Below are 17,686 nucleotides of genomic sequence, written 5' to 3'. Positions count from 1 at the left end.
ATGGGGCAGAGAGAACCGTGCAAAGATGATAGGACTGAGGCATGCCTGGCTATTTTAGGGATGATTCTGCAATCCAGTGTGTCTAGTACACTACCGTGCATCTTGGCCCCAGAGAGAATGCAACATGGTCGGAAAACTAGAAGCTGTAGCTTTCTGTCCATCTTTACAGTTCCACTGTAAGTGAGATTCCATCTATTCTCTTTCTGTGACTTTCTCATTCCCTTTGTATTAACAGCTAGCTAATCTACTCATCCTATTTCCATCTTTTAGGGCACGATGTATGGTGGTTGTAGCGTTTTCTTGAGATTCCCATCTTCATTATTGTCCTGGGAGAGCTTTCCAACAAACTATAATTAATGTTTAAGAGATTTACAATTTTTTAGAAATTACTAGGCCTTTCATAATTGCATCTGAGATACTAATTTACACTGATTCCAAAAGTCGTTAATGGTTTCCACATTTATCCCTTTTTCTGTGTAACTTATTCTCCTGTGAATCAACAAGATGAATTTACCTGCAGCAAATAGTTTTTCTAAAAACAAGTGAAAGCAAATAAAGATGATGAAACCCAGAGACTTTAGCTCTTGAAAAGCACAGGCAAGTAGAAAGAGGTGGCAGGCAGGGTGACTTCAAGTCTGCTTTCTAAGAAAATATTTTTAGAAGTTTAAGAAAAGAAGAGCCTTTTTTCTTCTTGATTGTTTCATTTTTGCTGAGTACCATTGAGGGTAGGGTTTGCTACAGTTATTTGAATTCATCAAATTTATATCATTTGTAGTTCATAATTTTGGAGATGTAGACATCCTTGGACACAGAGTACCGACGTGTCCAAGGGTTTGCTACAGTTATTTGAATTCATCAAATTTATATCATTTGTAGTTCATAATTTTGGAGATGTAGACATCCTTGGACACGTCGGTACTCTGGGCTTGCAAATTGGCAGAGAAAAGAGGGAAAAAAGAGGAAGAAGATGGGATGGTATGAAGTAAGCACGTGATAGATCATGAGTCCAAGGAATTGTGAACACCCTAAATTGTATAAAAGGGCAGGAAGAATAATTTTAAAAGAAAAATCAGACAGGTACACAAGGACAGGAAAAGAAGGCAATTTAGATAATTGAATCTATGTATAAAATTTAGATCCCTGACAATTACATACACCATATTGTGCTGAATGTGATGGACCCCAGAAAAGCCATATCCTTTAATCCTCTTTCACTATTGCTGACTGGGAGCATTTTGACTGTTCCCATGGAGATGCAACCCACCTAATTGTGAGTGGTAACTTTGGATCAAATAGCTTCCATGGAGTTGTGACTCCATCCGTTAATCCTTTAAAGAGGAAACATTTTGAAAAGAGTCCCTTCTTAGAGCCACAAGGCTGAGAGAACCACTGAGTCCACCAGCCACTGACTTTTGGAGATGAAAGGGAGAACACCCCTGTGAGAGCTTCATGAAACAAGAAGCCGGGAGAGAAAGCTAGCAAATGATGCCATATTTGCCATGTGCCCTTCCAGCTGAGAGAGAAATGGTGAACATCATCGGTCTTCTTGAACGAAGGTATCTTTCCCTGGATGCCTTAGATTGGACATTTCTATAGACTTGCTTTAATTGGGACATTTTCTCGGCCTTAGAACTGTAAACTAGCAACTTATTAAATTCCCCTTTTTAAAAACCATCCCATTTCCAGTAAATTGCATTCCAAAAGCTAGCAAACTAAAACAGATTTTGGTACCAGAGGAGTCGGGTGCTGCTGTGGTTTGCAAATATCAAACATGTTGGAATGGCTTTTTAAATGGATAAGGGGAAAATTTTGGAGGAGTTGTGAAGAGCTTGATAGAGAAGCTAGAATGCTTAGAAGAGACTGTTGGTAGACATGCGGACTTTAAAGATACCTGTGACCAGGTATCTTTTTGATTGGAATTTGACTGGAAGGCAGATTTTAAAAGCCATAAACTTGGATATTTAGCAGAAGAGATTTCCAAATTAAATGTGGAAAGTGCAGCCTGATTTTTCCTCCCAGCTTATAGTGAAATGCGACAGGAAAGAGATAGGCTGAGAAGTGAACTCTTGGGTACAAAGGACCCAGAAATTGAAGTTCTGAAAAATTCTGGGCCTCCAGAAAGGGAAACCCCAGAGGATAGTGCCCCACGTGAGGATTTAACCAAATGTGGAAAGAGCCAGTCATTTCAGAGAAAGCCAGGCCCGGACATGGAGTTATCCAGGAAGGATTTGTGGAAATTCCTTATGTTTGATGGACATGATCCAAGGCTACTGCATAGAAAACCAATGAGAGTGTTGCAGAATCTGTATACAGAGAACCACTGCCAGTCAAGACTGAGAGGGACAGGGAAGGACACAGTGAAGGAAAAATAACTTCAGAGGCAAAGCCATGGAGGCTAGGGTCTGAAGTCAAGAAGCCTCAGGACAGGAGAGTGGACCCACCTAAGCACGTGAAGAGGGTGAGTTTGTCCCAAAGGCAGAAGATGGGCCCTCCATCTTGTTGCAGTGGAAGAATCCTCCCTCCTCAGGCCTTGGAAAGGGCAAAGCACATTCCTTGGAGTTGGGGAGAGCCGGGCTGCCACTACATGGAGGGGTTGAGCATGTGCCCTGGAGATGGCAGAGAGCCCAGGTGCAGCCTCAATGCTTGGAGAGGATGGAGCTGAGAAAAAGGTGGTCACCCCAATGTTCCTCAAGGTTACATTCAGAGAGAGGCATACCACTGCTTAGACCCTTGGAAAGTGTGGGACTGCCATTTTCTAAAACCCAAAGGATAAATGACTCTTAGACTTTGAAATCTAATGGACTTTGCCCTGAGTGTATCTGAAACTGTTTGGGTCCTGTGACCCCTGTGTTCCTTCCAATTCTTCCCTATGGTAATGGGTATATGTATTTTATGACTATTCCTCCTTTGTATGTTGGCAACAAATAACTTGTTTTGAGTTTTTTTTTTTTGAATCTTATTTTTCTTTATTCTAGACTTTTCATTGTTTATAGGGATTTGTGCTCTACAGGTTCTTTATAATTGCTTTTTTTATTAATTAAAAAGATTAACTAACAAAACATTTAGAAATCATTCCATTCTACATATACTATCAGTAATTCTTAACATCATCACATAGTTGCATATTCATCATTTCTTAGTACATTTGCATCGATTTATAAAAAGACAACAGAAAAAGAAATAAAACAATAATAGAGAGAAAAGAAAAAAAACCAAAAAAACAAACAAAAAACCACTATATCTCACATGCAGCTTCATTCAATGTTTTAACATAATTACATTGCAATTAGGTAGTATTGTGCTGCCCATTTCTGAGTTTTTGTATCCAGTCCTGTTGCACAGTCTGTATCCCTTCAGCTCCAATTACCCATTATCTTACCCTATTTCTATCTCCTGATGGTCTCTGTTACCAATGACATATTCCAAGTTTTTGTTTTGAGTTTTTACAGGTCCAGAGCCACAGGAGGATTTTACCTTAGGACAGACCATGCCTGTAACTAACTTTGATGAAATTCTATACTGTGTCTCACTTTGTATTTTTATTCTTACTGAAATGGTTTAAGGCTCTCTGATATTGTTATGGAATGAATGTGTTTTGCATTTGGAAAGAACATGTCTTTTTGGGGTTCAAAAGGTGGAATGTGCCGGTTTGAATCTGTGATAGACCCCAGAAAAGCCATGTCCTTTAATCCTCATTCAATATTGCTGGCTGGGAGCATTTGGATTGTTCCCATGGTGATGTGCCCACCCAATTGTGGGTGGTAACTTTTGATCAGATGGCTTCCATGGAGTTGTGACTCCACCCATTAATTCTTTAAAAGATGAAACATTTTGGAGAGAGTCCCTTCTTAGATCCACAACATTGAGAAAACCACAGAGTCCACCAGCCAGTGACTTTTGGAGATGAAGAAGAAGAACGCCCTCATGGGAGCTTCATGAAACAAGAAGCCGGGAGAGAAAGCTAGCAAATGACGCCATATTTGCCATGTGCCCTTCCAGCTGAGAGAGAAATGTTGAACATCGTCAGCCTTCTTGAACCAAGGTATCTTTCCCTGGATGCCGTAGATTGGACATTTGTATAGACTTGCTTTAACTGGGACATTTTCTTAGCCTTAGAGCTGTAAACTAGCAACTTATTAAATTCCCCTTTTTAAAAGCCATCCCATTTCCAGTATATTGCAGTCCAGCAGCTAGCAAACTAAAACGCATGTCGATTCTCTTCATTTTATTTTTCTGAAGGACATTTGACAACTCCTTTAGTTTTATGTAAAGGGAAAGAAAAATTAGCATTTGGGGGAAATGGCAGAATGTAATTTCCACAGGGGAATGGGTAAAATTGCGAACTGTCATATTCATTTAGGAAGACAAATATGAAAAACCTGGTGTCACTGGTGTAACTATTTTTTACATCTTAAATGAATCCTAGTCTTAAATAAATATTTAAATTGACCATATACAGAAAAAGTTGATACTGATGCCCTAACATAAAGGCTCACATATGCTTCCTTCTTACTAGAGTGAGCAGGCTGAGTGCTATAGTAGTTGGTCTGCCTTAGTGACATCTCCCTATTCAGCTGTTTTGCACCATTTTATTTCTTGTGCTATTTCTACAATGGACAAAAAAACTCGGTAGGGTCTTAGAACTTGATACCTTTACCTATTTCCAACTTCTAATTCCTACTGAAAAGTGGAAAATGTTTTTCTCCACTCATATTATTTTAAAAATATTTTATAGAAAATTCAGTCCTATAAAGATTAGAAACATATTTCAACAATTATCAATATGCAATCAATCTCCACCCCCAAGACCTGTTATTTTAAAATCACAATTTCCCTGGTACTAGATGGAGAAGCTTCAAACCAACCAATGAGTGAGCAAAACAAGCATTTAAAATCTACCTTTTCTAGATGAATATAGAAATCACGATTTGAAGACAAAAATATTACTATTTCTTTAATAAAGAAATTGTCTAGGTGCTATTCTAGAATTTATCCTAGAAGATATGTTAATAGGAAACTGACTTTACTAAGTAAACACAATCGTATCTTCTTATGCTGTAGTTGTTAGAAATGTATATGCATTAGCAGACAAACTTGAAATATTTTGGCTGCAGACATTACCTCTCAACCAAGGGTTGAGACCAATCAGTGATCAGGTGATACAGAGCAGTTATCTGTTGGTTACCCCAAAAATGCTCTGTGCTTCCCTACATACTATACCAAAGTTCCCAGAACAGTATGAAGAACTTCCTCTCTCTTGCTTCAGGACAGTTTTCTTCAGGCTCTCCTCTAGTAATCTAAATGTTTTGGGATAAATAAAAGTTAAAATGTTCAGAAGAACCTGATCTTAGAAATAAAGGAAGCAAAAGGGAAATTAGAAGGGTAAGAGAGTGACCTATAAAAATGTATACAATTTGAAGTAGTTTTGCAGTCTAAAACATTTTATTAAGTTTTCTGATCGTTATTTCCCCCAAATGTCTGCCTACTCATGTTCACCTGGTTTCTTATTTCAGGGCCACAAAGAAAAAAAAAAGAGGAGGGGAAATAAACTGATCTAAACTCACAAAAGCATCGGATATCTTTCTTACTTTAAAATCTGACATGACGCTATCCCTTCCGCTACTCACGTGGATTTCTGACGTTTTAACTGTAGCTTTGTAGTCAGTGTTCAAAAACAAGCCCTTTACAAGTCCATTTGATATACACAATTAGTGGTTCTAAAATCCTTTCCTAGTTTTATTCCCAGTTGTCAAGTTAAGTTTTTAACTGATCTTTAGCAGAAGAACAGAAAAGGAGTTGCCTGCAGCAAATGCCTACTTTTTTCAAAACAGAGTACTACTAAAGGAAAAGAAAAGAAATAAAAGGAAGAAATAGCATTTTCAAAAACATCCTTGATCTAAATGTAACTTCCCCAAAATTGAAATGCTTTTTCTTTGGTTTTAGGACTATTTAAAATTAAGGTTTAAAGGTGGCTTGAGAACATACTGAAGAATAAATTCTTTAAATCCATGTCCTGGAGCCAGTTTAGCACATATTTATTCAAGCACCACTATGCACAAGGCCTGGTGCTGTTAGCTAGGAGTGGTGATGGACCTGACAGGGACACAAAGATGACTATTTCATTCTCATTGGATAGCTTGTTCAAAAGATCGCTGGACCCTGCCCCCAAAGTTTTTAATTTAGCTGGTCTCAATTAGGTCCAAGAATTTGCACTTCAAAAAGTTCCCAAGCATAACCTGAGAACTCGGATCACACTTTGAGGACCACTACTCTAGTTAAGTCAATGCAGTTGATTTTTTTTAATGCAGTTGATTTTTAAAACCTGGGTCTTGGGGAGCATGAAACCCACCTTCACCTTTTGATTAAAGGGAAGCCAGGCTTTCATTCCTGATTACCTTTGCGAAAGAAAGAAAAGAAAAAAATCAAAGATGCTTACTCATTTATTGGCATTAAGTTTTTGCACACACAATAAGACTATGGTTAAATTGAATATCTATTTTAAAAGTATAACAATTACTACATTCCTACTGGCTTAAAAAGGTAAAGAATCAATTCAATCTTCCACAGCTGGCTAAAAATGTTACTGGACCAGCAAGCTAAAAATAGTTTTTAATTTTTAATTGCTGGGTAAAAAAAATTAAAAGAACAGTATTTCATAACACATGAAAATTATATGAAATTCAAATTTTGGAATCCCTAAATAAAGTTTTATTGGCGTACAGCCACATGCATACATTTACGCATTGACTATGGCTGCTTTCTCCCAACAGCAGCAGAGCCCATAGACAGACCATATGGCACACAATTTTGTGTCAAGTGTTCCCTATCTGACCCTTTACAGAAAGAAGTTTGCTGACTGCTGTTCTAAGGGAGTGCTTTTAAATTTTTAATGTGCATACGAATCACCTAGAGATTTGGTGAAAATGCAGATTCTGGACCAGTCGGTCAGGACCAAGGTTTCCATTTCTAAGAAGCCCTTGGATCCTCATTAAAATGCAGCTGGTCTGGACACTGCATCCTTTTTCTGTTTTTGCTCTGGTCACTGCCCTTACCTACAGTGCCCCAAACCCTTTCTGCCTATACAAATTTCTTTCACTTCCACCTAGTTTAAATCTTGTTTCTTCTGTTCCTTTCTCTAAAGTCTTGCAACTTACTATGAACACTTCTTCCTTGTTGCACTTCCTTCTTGTTCCACTCTTTTGACTTTTATATGTATGCTCTGGTGGCTTTGGTTTGACTTTTCAATACATGACTCTCTTTATCCCCAAAGAAATTTAAACTCCCTCAATGTAGGGATCCAGTGTTAAAATATCTGCTCTCGTTTATGATGATCACGAAGTACCTTACATTTGGTAAATGTTCTCAAAATAGTTATTGGATTGGTTAATTACTGATTCACATCTAGAAATGACATTTTCTGTCAACAGAATGTTATCACGACAAGTGAGGCAATATTCTTATCCATTGACACATTTTTAACTAACTTATTTTTTCCTTTTTAATAGATTTTGATACTTTTCAGCCATAAGGATTGTATTCATTCCAGAACAAAAACAATATTGACATAAGATACACGTCTGAACTAATATATTAAATCTGAGTATAGAATTGGAATTTAAATTTGAGCCAAATCTAAAGATGAAAAGTACAACTTAATTTTGAACTGAAAAACTGCTTATTGAATAAATTATCTCGAGGCTGGAGAATTAGAAATGCAATGTTAATTTCACCAGTTTAATAATCTCATTTTCAGAACTTGCTTGAAGAGATATTGATAAATTGCAGTAGCCGATCATGTATGAACGTTTACAGACTATGAAGATGTTTCACTTGCCATTAAGACTCATACATTCCAGCTTTTGAAGAGACTTATGTGAGTAATTAAATAAGATGGGAAACTTCTGCAGTCATAAAAATTAGCTAATTTATTTTTCTCTTCTTCTAATCAATTTAAAATTTTTACTTGAATTATTCAGTGTCTCCCAAGAATAAGAGTGGTATGATTATGAAGCTACTATCAAGGAATCCTATACACAAATATTAAAAAACAGTTGTAGGTGTTTGCATTTCAAGAGTCCTCAAAGCAACATATTTTGAACTTCATAAATGCTAATAAATACTGTTTTTCATAAATGGTGTGATCAAGGAAAAATTATGAAGATATTTCCTATGTAAAGCATTGTATTTGGTTTGAATTTTTTTGAGTTCTAAATCTTTTCTGCTGTCTGTATGCATTTTTCTTCTAATCAACACACTGTTATTGGCATTTCTATTTATTCCTACTACCTAACAAATACCCTCACAGTAATAACAAACCGGATCAGATGGAAAAAAGTAGCCAACTTGGTACATCACAGTTTATCCACATGGTGGAGCCATGTTGCCAGATCCTGGAGATACCAGTTTTAGTATACTCAACCATTTAACATAACCCTTGGTAAATCCAACTTACCAAATTTCTTGTTCCTGAATGCAGTTTTCTCTGCTGCTATTAGTTTAGTTCCTTATTATCTCTCACTTAGTATAGTACAGTCTTGTTCCATTCCAGTCTATCTTCTATAACAGTGGTTGGCAATCCTTAACTGCACATTAGAATCCCGTGGGCAGTTTTATGCTGGAGACTCTACCTCAAGCCACCTGAATAGGGATTTTTGCAGGGTGGAGCAAGGTACTTGTGTTTCAGGGCTTCACGGGTGATATTATCCTGAAAGCGTGGTTGAAAACCAATGTTCCACATTGCCGCTGTAGATTTTTCTAAATTGTAAACCTAATCACATCATTCCTCCAGTTAAAATTGTTCATTGGCTCCTCAGTGACCTCAGGATAAAAATCAACCTCCTTAACAAAGCCAACAATTCCCTTCAAAGTTTAAACATTGGACCATTGCCTTTTAAGCATTATCACTACCATCTCCCACCTCCCCCAACACACACACACACACACAGAACTAGTCTACCTAATTGCTTGCAGTCTTCTAAACTCACATCCTTAGCAATGAATACAGTAGACATTAATTAATATTTATTGAATGACTATATGAATAATGTAAAATGGCTTCAGCTTATTTAGGACAGGGATGTTTGTTTCTTTCAACCAACCCCCAAGTGTTGGCTTACCTTTCTGTGGCTCTGTGTCAGAATGTGGCATTGGATTTAACAAATGTTGAATTTATTCTAAAGCTGAAACTGTGTTCTGCTAACTTATCATTTTGAAGCGAACGTTTGAAAGCTTCCTTAAGAACAGCTGCTTCCGCATTCTATTTCTTTTCCATCTAAATTTCTCAGCTCTAACATTTGCGATTGAGTCAACAGAGAATGGACTCTGCATGTAGGTGATATACCCTGCAGCTATTCTTTTTATGTTAGTGGATCACTGGCTAGTTATTTAGGATCTCTGGTCTTATAATAACTCTCATCCTTGTAGTGCCAAGAACCTAATCAAACTAGATTTTAAAGCAGGGTGTTCTTGAAATGTAGGTGGTGTGATTTCAGGGTCAGCTTATCCATTAGGCACAATACACATAGTGTTAGGGGCCACAGTACTTAGGGGCCCACAGAAATATCATAATGTCGTTTAAAATTAGAAGAAAAAAAATTCTTAGGTCAAAGAAAAATGTTTTAACATTTACTACCAATATATCTATCTTGATACCAACACAGTTGTAAACTGCAATTTTTAGCTTTGTTTTTAAGGGAGAAGGAGGTCCATCAAGGCAAAAGTACCAAGAATCAAGAAACGTCATGCAGCCTAATTTCAGGGAAACTTGAGAAGGGCCCTGAGCACAAGGATATCTGCCCACACTTCCCAGGCCATCAATATCTATGCCAAATACAGTCATTTTTTTCAGGTGGGGTAGAATTGGTTGTTATTTCTCAGACATCGAACAACTGTAAAATTTCTCTCTAATCATTGGCTTATCTTCACTATCCCCCCAACCTACTTTTTTACTATGGAATGTACATCGATTATATCCAAGTGAGCCTATTTAATAGACACATCTTGATGTTACTCTAATGAAAAGGTGCCAGTTCAAGGAAGGGGCACAGTCATAACGATAATACTGCCCTGTTAGGTATACTGAGGGAGAGTCTTTAAGATGCCCTTTTAGTAAAAGTGGTTGCCAAAGATGTCGAGTTTATGAAAATAAATGTTTAACGTATTAATCATTGCAAAGAGCGCACATTTAGCTGAACAACTATGATGTCAAAATCCATGCTAAAGATATGGACAATATTTTATGTGTAATACTAAACAAGGGGTTTGCTTTTCTAATGCAAATTCAAACATGCTGCTAAATCAATTGACTAGTGATTCAGTGACATTGAATGAGTTTAACATAATTCTTTATTGAAGTGAAATAATAAACTCTACTGTCTTTTTGGTGATAGGAAAATTTTAGGGTTGAAGATCCTTGATAACTACAGTGTGTTTACAGTACATTTCTTGGTTATATAGAACATCATTGACTTACTTAGTGACTGGCTCATAAATATTAGGGGGCTCTTAGCTATGTGCGTTCTGGCTCCCCAGATTTTATTCAAGTTGTGTACTTGAACAAACTATTGATTTTCTTTGTTTGAGAGATATAAACCAATGATATTGATATAGCTAACTCATAATTTTACAATAAGATTGAACTTATATTGCTTTGCTATTGTCTATTATTGTGATCGTGGATATTTCTTTGCTTTGTTTTCTGAGTGTCTTTCCCTTCTTCTGGGATTAGCACCGTAAATGTTTAGTGAAGTTTGCAAATCATACCACGACCTGGCCGCAGTGATTAGTACAAAGAGTGGGCACCTGATCCATGTTGTATAGTCAGACTTCTTCCCAGGGATGCGAACTTAAATTGAAGGGATAAGCCCTTCAGTGTCAGGTGGCAAAAATATGAAGTTATGAGTTCAGCACTTGCCAGTGGCACAGATTCATTCTTGGACTGAGAGTTCTAAGTATACTGAGGGAATAAAAGATAAGCGTGAGTCAAAGAAAAGAAAACAAGAATCAGACTCTTTAGAAGAGCATTTGTACTCCTAGTTCCAATTCCTGGAGTCCTTGAAAACCCTGGTGTTTGCAACTCATGTTATTGGTTGTTTTAAATCCAAACTACGAGCTAATTAAATGTCCTTCCAATATATTGACATATCTACCCTCTCCTTTAACATATCTTTTCCTAAGCTTAAGTGTATTAATAGCTAAGCAAAATATTTTAAAATAGTAACTGAGGATGAAACTTCAGGTGTGTTGCTAATCAGCTGAGAAAATTGAGGATTTTAGGATTAAATGATCTATATTTCAAGCATTTGATCAATGTCTGGCATATAATATTAATACAAGTGTTAGCTTTGAAAATATATTATTTTCTTTCTTGATTACTTGTGCAACACATGCTTTGAGAACTGTAATAGTGAATAAATTTGATTGTATTATTTAGAACTCTTAGTTTCACAAGACATAACACCAGCTTGGGTACATTTTCTACTTAATGGCATAAGTAGCCTTTAAATTAATCAGAAGCTACCCAGGACATTCCCTGGGGTATGCAGAGGTCAGGGCAAATGTTTTTGTTTTTTTTTCTGGGTCCCTGTCTATGTAATTAATTTGATTTTAAAATATATTACAAATTTCCTAGACCCATGTGAGTTATAGTGATTTATTGATGAATATTTAGAGTAGTAAGTAGAGATTTTTATGTCTTTGTTTATTGTCCAATCAATGCATGTGAAAATTAGCTGTAGTTATCTATCAAGAACTATGAAGGCACTGAGATCTCACTCTACTTGCAATCTAACAAAAGTTATTTTATCACTATTTCAAGGGCTGTGTTCGTTTGTTAAGCTGCTGGAATGCAATATACCAGAAATGGAATGGCTTTTAAATAGGGAATTTAATAAGCTACAAGTTTACAGTTCTAAGGCTGAGAAAATCTCCAAATTAAGGCACCAGCAGGAGGTTACCTTCCCTCAAGAAAGGCTGATGCTGTCCAGAACACCTCTCAGTTGGGAAGGCATGCTGCTGTCATCTGCTGGTCCCTTCTCCATTACTTTCAGCCACTGTGGTTTCCTCTTTAAGTATCTGTGGGCTTTCACGTAGCTCCCCTGGGACACACCTTGCTTAGCATCTCATGGGATGGCACATGGAGATGTCTGCTGGGCTCTGCATTTCCAAACATCTAGGTCTTGTGTTGGCTCTGGGCTCTTTTCTCCAAGTATTAGCATCTGTGTCAGCTCTGAGCTCTCTCTCCAAAATGTTTCCTCTTTTAAACGACTTCAGTAAAATAATCAAGACCCACCTGGAATGGGTAGAGTCACATCTCCATCTAATCAAAAGGTCATACCCACAATTGCATGTGCCACATCTCTATGGAGATAACATTCAAAAGTTTCCACCGTACAATAGTGAATCAGGATTAAAAGAAAAGACTGTCCCCACAAAATTGGATCAGGATTAAAACATGGCTTTTCTGGGGTACATAATAGCTTCAAATAGTCACCTTCCACCCTCTGGACCCCCCAAATAACATTTTTCTTCCCATATTCCAAATACACTCACTCAATCACAATGCTCACAAATGCCTTAAACCATTTCAGTAACAATACAAATACAAGACAAAGTCAAAACCAGTACAAACTCTCATCAAAATTAGTTACAGGCATGGTCTGTTCTAAGGCAAAAATTCCTCCTCTGACTCTGGACCTGTAAAACTCAAAACAAGTTATCTGTTGCCAATATACAAGAAGGGACAGTCATAGAATAAATGTTTCTCTTTCCATAGGGAGAAATTGGAAGGAACACAGGGGTCACCAGACCCAAAAGTTCTAAAAACCTGCAGGGCAAAGTCCATTAGATTTCAAAGTATGAGAGTCATTTATCCTTGGGGCTTTAGAAAGCAGCAATCCCACCCCTTCCAAGGGCCTATGCAGTGGCTCTGCTATCTTCAAACACTTGGGTAGAGTTTGCAACCCTGGAGGACATTGGGGAGACCACCTTTTTTTTAGGTTCCACTGTCTCTAAGCATCAGAGCTGCACTTGTCTGTCAAATCCAGGACACATGCTCTACCCCTCCAGAATATTGTTGGCAGCCAGGCTCTCCCCAACCCCCCAAGGAATGGGCTCTACCCTCTCAAAGGCCTGGGGCACCATTACTCTTCCAGAGCATCTAGGTGGTAGGCCAGCCCTCTGCCTTCAGGACAAACTCACTCTCTCCAAGTGCATGGGTGGGTCCACCCTCCTGGCCTGAGGTTTCTGGGCTTCAGACCTTAGCTTCCATGGTTCTGCCTTTGAAGTTATTTTTCCTTCAATTTGTTCCATTTATGTCTCTTTTAGTCCAGACTGGCAGTGGTTCTGTTTATACAGACCCCACAGCATTCTTGCTGGTTTTCTATGTAATATGCAGGGATCATAACCATCAGACAATAGAACTTTCCACAAATCCTTCCTGATAACTTCATCTCCAATCCTGGCTTTCTCTGAAATTACTGAATGGTTTCATGTTTGGTCAAGTCCTCACATGGGGCACTATTCTCTGGGGTCTCCATTTCTGGAAGCCCAGATTTTTCCAGACCATAATTTTCTGATTTCTTTCTACCCAAGTGTTCAGTTCTCAGCTTACCTCTTTCATGTCACATTTCACTATAAACTGCAAGGAGATACAAGGCCACACTTTCCACATTTAATTTGTATATCTCTTCTGCTAAATTTGCAAGCTCATGGCTTTTAAAATCTGCCTTCCACCCAAAACCAGTAGTCAAGTTTGCTAAATTTTATGTCACTTTAAAACATATGCATCATTTCTATCTAAGGCCTTATCAGAAGTATTTTTATAGTCCACATTTCTACCAAAAGTCTCTTCAATGCATTATAGGCCTTCTCTATCAAGCTCTTCCCAATGCTTCCAGAAACTTTCCCCTTATTCATTTAACAAGCTGTACCAACATGTTTGGTATTTGCAAACTGCAGCACCCCACTTCTCTGGTACCAAAATCTATTTTACTTTGCTAAGCTGCCAGAATACAATATACCAGAAATGGGATGACTTTTAAAAAGGGAATTTATTAAGTTGCATGTTTACAGATAGATCTACAGCCATAGAAAAGTCCAAACTAAGGCATCCATGGAAAGATCCCTTAACTCCAAAGAAAGGGCTGATGATGTTCATGGTTTCTCTCTCAGCTGGGAAGACACATGGTGATGTCTGCTAGCTTTCTCTACCAGCTTCTTCAAACTGCTTCTCTGGGGGCATTTTCTTTCTGCATCTCCAAAGGTCTCTGCCTGTGTGGGCTCTGAAGCTTTTTCCAAAGTAGTTCCTTCTTAAAGGACTCCAGTAAATAACCCTATCTTGAATGGGTAGAGACATGTTGGAAACATGTCTCCACCTAATCTTTTGATTAGGAAAGCCACCTAATCAAGAGGTCCCACCCACAATTGGGTAGGTCACTTCTCCATGGAACCAACTTAATCAAAAGATCCCACCCAATAATACTGAATCAGGGCTAAAGAACATGGCTTTTCTGGGGTACACAGTGCTGGCAGAAGACAGGGGATTCCTGGGTCCAAGAAAAAAACTTAATTGCTCAACACAGCAAACAACATGAGCAATTTGCATTGATTTCCTTCCCAAGTAAACACAGGGTGACACCTGGGCCTGCAGTGGGTTGCATTAAAGGAGAAGAGACCAGGATAAAGGAACCAGAACTCTTTGAGCAAACAGCAAAACTTTGTAAGAAGAAGCAAACAAGCCAGGTCACCTCCTCCTGGTAGTCTCATTGTGTTCAACTTGACCTCCTTAATACCTATGTGACTAGTTACAGAAACTGATCAGTATCAGGAGATAGATAAGCCTTGCAATCTGGCACACACAGCAGGAATGTGCAGGACTGCTCAGGGCCCATGGCAGATTGCCTTTCTTAATAGTATCCAGGTAGTATCTCTTCCTTTTCAGTTCCAGGAACCATTTTTCCATGTTCATTATTGCCACATATATCATTCCTAACTAGTTTCCTATTTCCTGTTGAGAGAAAACGGTATTCACATTGTTAGCACTCACAAGGTCTTGACTATTCAGAACCTGTTTACACAGAAAAATATAGATCTTCTGCCTCTGCAATTCCCTAGTACTGTGTATTTAATTCTGCTTACATGATTACCTATGGTGCTGCATGATTCCAACTCTATCAAGGGTTGTTACTGTGCTTCCTTGATGATAAACACAAACACAAGCCTTGCCTTGACTGTGAAGCAAAGTGTGAAAAACAATTCATTCTCCAGTCATATTAAATTTACCATTTGGCATTTTATAGCCTAAATGTAGAATGCATTGTTTTCTCTCGAACTTTTTAAGGTGTAATCACTGAATTTCTAGAACGTGAGCTCTTTCATTGTTGACTGCCCCTTTTCATCCACATACCACCACCACAGGAAATATAGGCCAGGGCTGGGTTGAGGAGAATGAAAGAGAACAAAAAGAATGGTCAAACTTGTGCCAGGAAATCCATCACAGAAGAGCATGGCATTACCACATTGATCAAAGGCAAGAGCAGATATGATCCAAAGCCCTTGGAGTAGGTAAGTATAGCAACATCCAGAGGGCTACCTAATTTAAGGCATGGAGCCTGCAGAAGTGGGTGTGACTGCCCTAGGGCCATTAGTAAAGGATGCATAGATAAAGCACACCTTCAGGTGCTGTAGACCAGACATGCCACTGTGGTCAGTATACAGATTAGTGAGAGTCCATGAATGAACTCTTATACACAGCTCAAGCTCTAGGTTCAGTATGGACCCTTGGTAGACAAAGTCCTGAACTTGCCTAATTTCTGACGTGAGAATCAACCAAACTGTGCTGCATGTCAGTGTTCTTCTGGTGACCTAATCTGGCATATTCCTGCAAAAAGAAATGCTGTGTGGGCGAGAGGGAGTTATTTGTTCATAAGTCTGCTCTCCTGGTTCAGAGGCTAGCCACTTGATACCTGGACAACCCCATCTGCATGAGACTTTGTGGCATTTTGTTGACTCCACGTCCAGAATAGAGAGTTGGAAGAGTTACCCAACCGTAGGAGTGAGTACTGAAACCCTTGCAGTCATGATCTGAGCTTGGAGGAGACTGCCTGCATGACACTGCCTGTCCTTGCCAGTACCAGGCACCAGAGGAAGCCTTCGGAAATTTAAAGACAACCACTCCAAAATGTAGGGCCCCTCTGAAGTGAAATTATGCGTATCTGTGTATATCTAACTGCCTCCCGTTTTAACACTTCAGCTCCAACATTTTAAGTTTTTAGACTTGAAAGTCAATTTATATCTATTTATTTCTTGTTCTATTTCAAAACCTTGCACCATCAGTATTTATTGTTAATTAAAAATTAGTTCCTTTAGAAGTATAATAAGTTTCCAAGAGTTTGATATTCTGATTTGTGAAAATTAAAATATATATTCCACATCATTGGAATGAGAGAAAATCAGCATCTGAACCTATACTCAACAAGTATTGTTTCAATGTTACTCTCACTCCTGTTTAAAAACTTGCATTTAATACTTGTCTTTTCTTAGCTTGCATGGATGGCTCAGCTAATCTCTATTTTCTAATTAAAATATTCTATCTTTAATGAGTGGAATTTGCCTATATCAGACCTATTATCCCATTTATCAATAAGATGAACATACCTTTATAATAGTTTGCTATGATCATGCCCATTATTTTATTTGTGCCACATAATAAGCCATAAGGTAAATATAGCCCATATTATTAACTAACTTTGGCAGAAGAAGACACTAAGTGGAATGACGTAAGGTTGTCTGTGGTTACGTATTTAGTGTCACAGCTGTGAACAGAACTGGTGCTGTTGGACTCATCCGCAGCTCTTGTGCTTTTGGTAACTACCATTTGCTTTCCCCAGGCACACCTGTCACGCCTTATTCTGAGTATTTTTCAATGTTCACCACGTTTGAAAAAGATAACATGTCATTTTTCTTTCTTTCTTGATGCCTATATTGCTTCATGGGAATATAATTTTAATATTCAATAGTGAATATTAAATGCATCTATTAAAATGATATATGACAAGAAATCCATATTCTGCATTCAGAGTTATACTGTTACCCAACATTCTGATATATATATGTCAATGTAGGAAACACAACAGCTGCTCCTGCCAGTCACCTTTTAACTACCTAAATCTCACAGCTTCTCAGGGTCGCAGGCAGGAGGATCCTGCTGTATGTCAGATTTGATGCCCCCCATGTCCCTTTTTTAAATTGTGAATAAAGAACAAAAAGAATTAATATCCTTATATGGTTGGTAACTGATAAGCAGTTGGTAATTGATCAGCTCCATAGTTTCAAAAGAAGCATTGCTGTCACAACCTGCCCCCGGGGTTCCAGCAGGGCTTCCTGTCACTCGACAAGATTCCAGGAAATGGATAGGTTCATTATGATCTCTTAGGTGTGCAGGCTGATGTTACACAGTTAGGGGGTGGCTCAGCTTAGCAGGGAACAGCAAGAACTCTGGACTTAGATGAAACTGGGCGGCCTCTTACTTTGCTATTAATTAAAATTGCATGACACAGTCAATCCACTTGTTCAACACCCATTTATATTTCTGCCATCATATTTTTAACAGTCTCCCAAATGAAAATCATTTCACATTCTTCTTGAAATGAATTGAAACCTCAGCTTTTCTAACATTATACTTTTATTT

General features: G+C 38.1%; 1 long non-coding RNA gene across 4 annotated transcripts in view; it reads left to right on the top strand.

Moving 5' to 3' along the window:
• LOC143665608 (uncharacterized) overlaps positions 1-17,686 on the top strand; it is a 154,267-nt gene that overhangs the window by 393 nt on the left and 136,188 nt on the right. For all 4 annotated transcript variants that reach the window (XR_013167113.1, XR_013167112.1, XR_013167111.1 and 1 more), the window contains exons 2-3: positions 59-176; positions 7,754-7,873. This is a non-coding gene — a long non-coding RNA (uncharacterized LOC143665608). The remainder of the gene's footprint in view (positions 1-58; positions 177-7,753; positions 7,874-17,686) is intronic.

The sequence above is a fragment of the Tamandua tetradactyla genome, chromosome 21 (genome assembly GCF_023851605.1).
Source record: "Tamandua tetradactyla isolate mTamTet1 chromosome 21, mTamTet1.pri, whole genome shotgun sequence".
Lineage (NCBI taxonomy): Eukaryota > Metazoa > Chordata > Mammalia > Pilosa > Myrmecophagidae > Tamandua > Tamandua tetradactyla.
The sequence above is the reverse complement of the archived record's forward strand: the minus strand, read 5'-3'. Positions and strand labels throughout refer to the sequence as shown.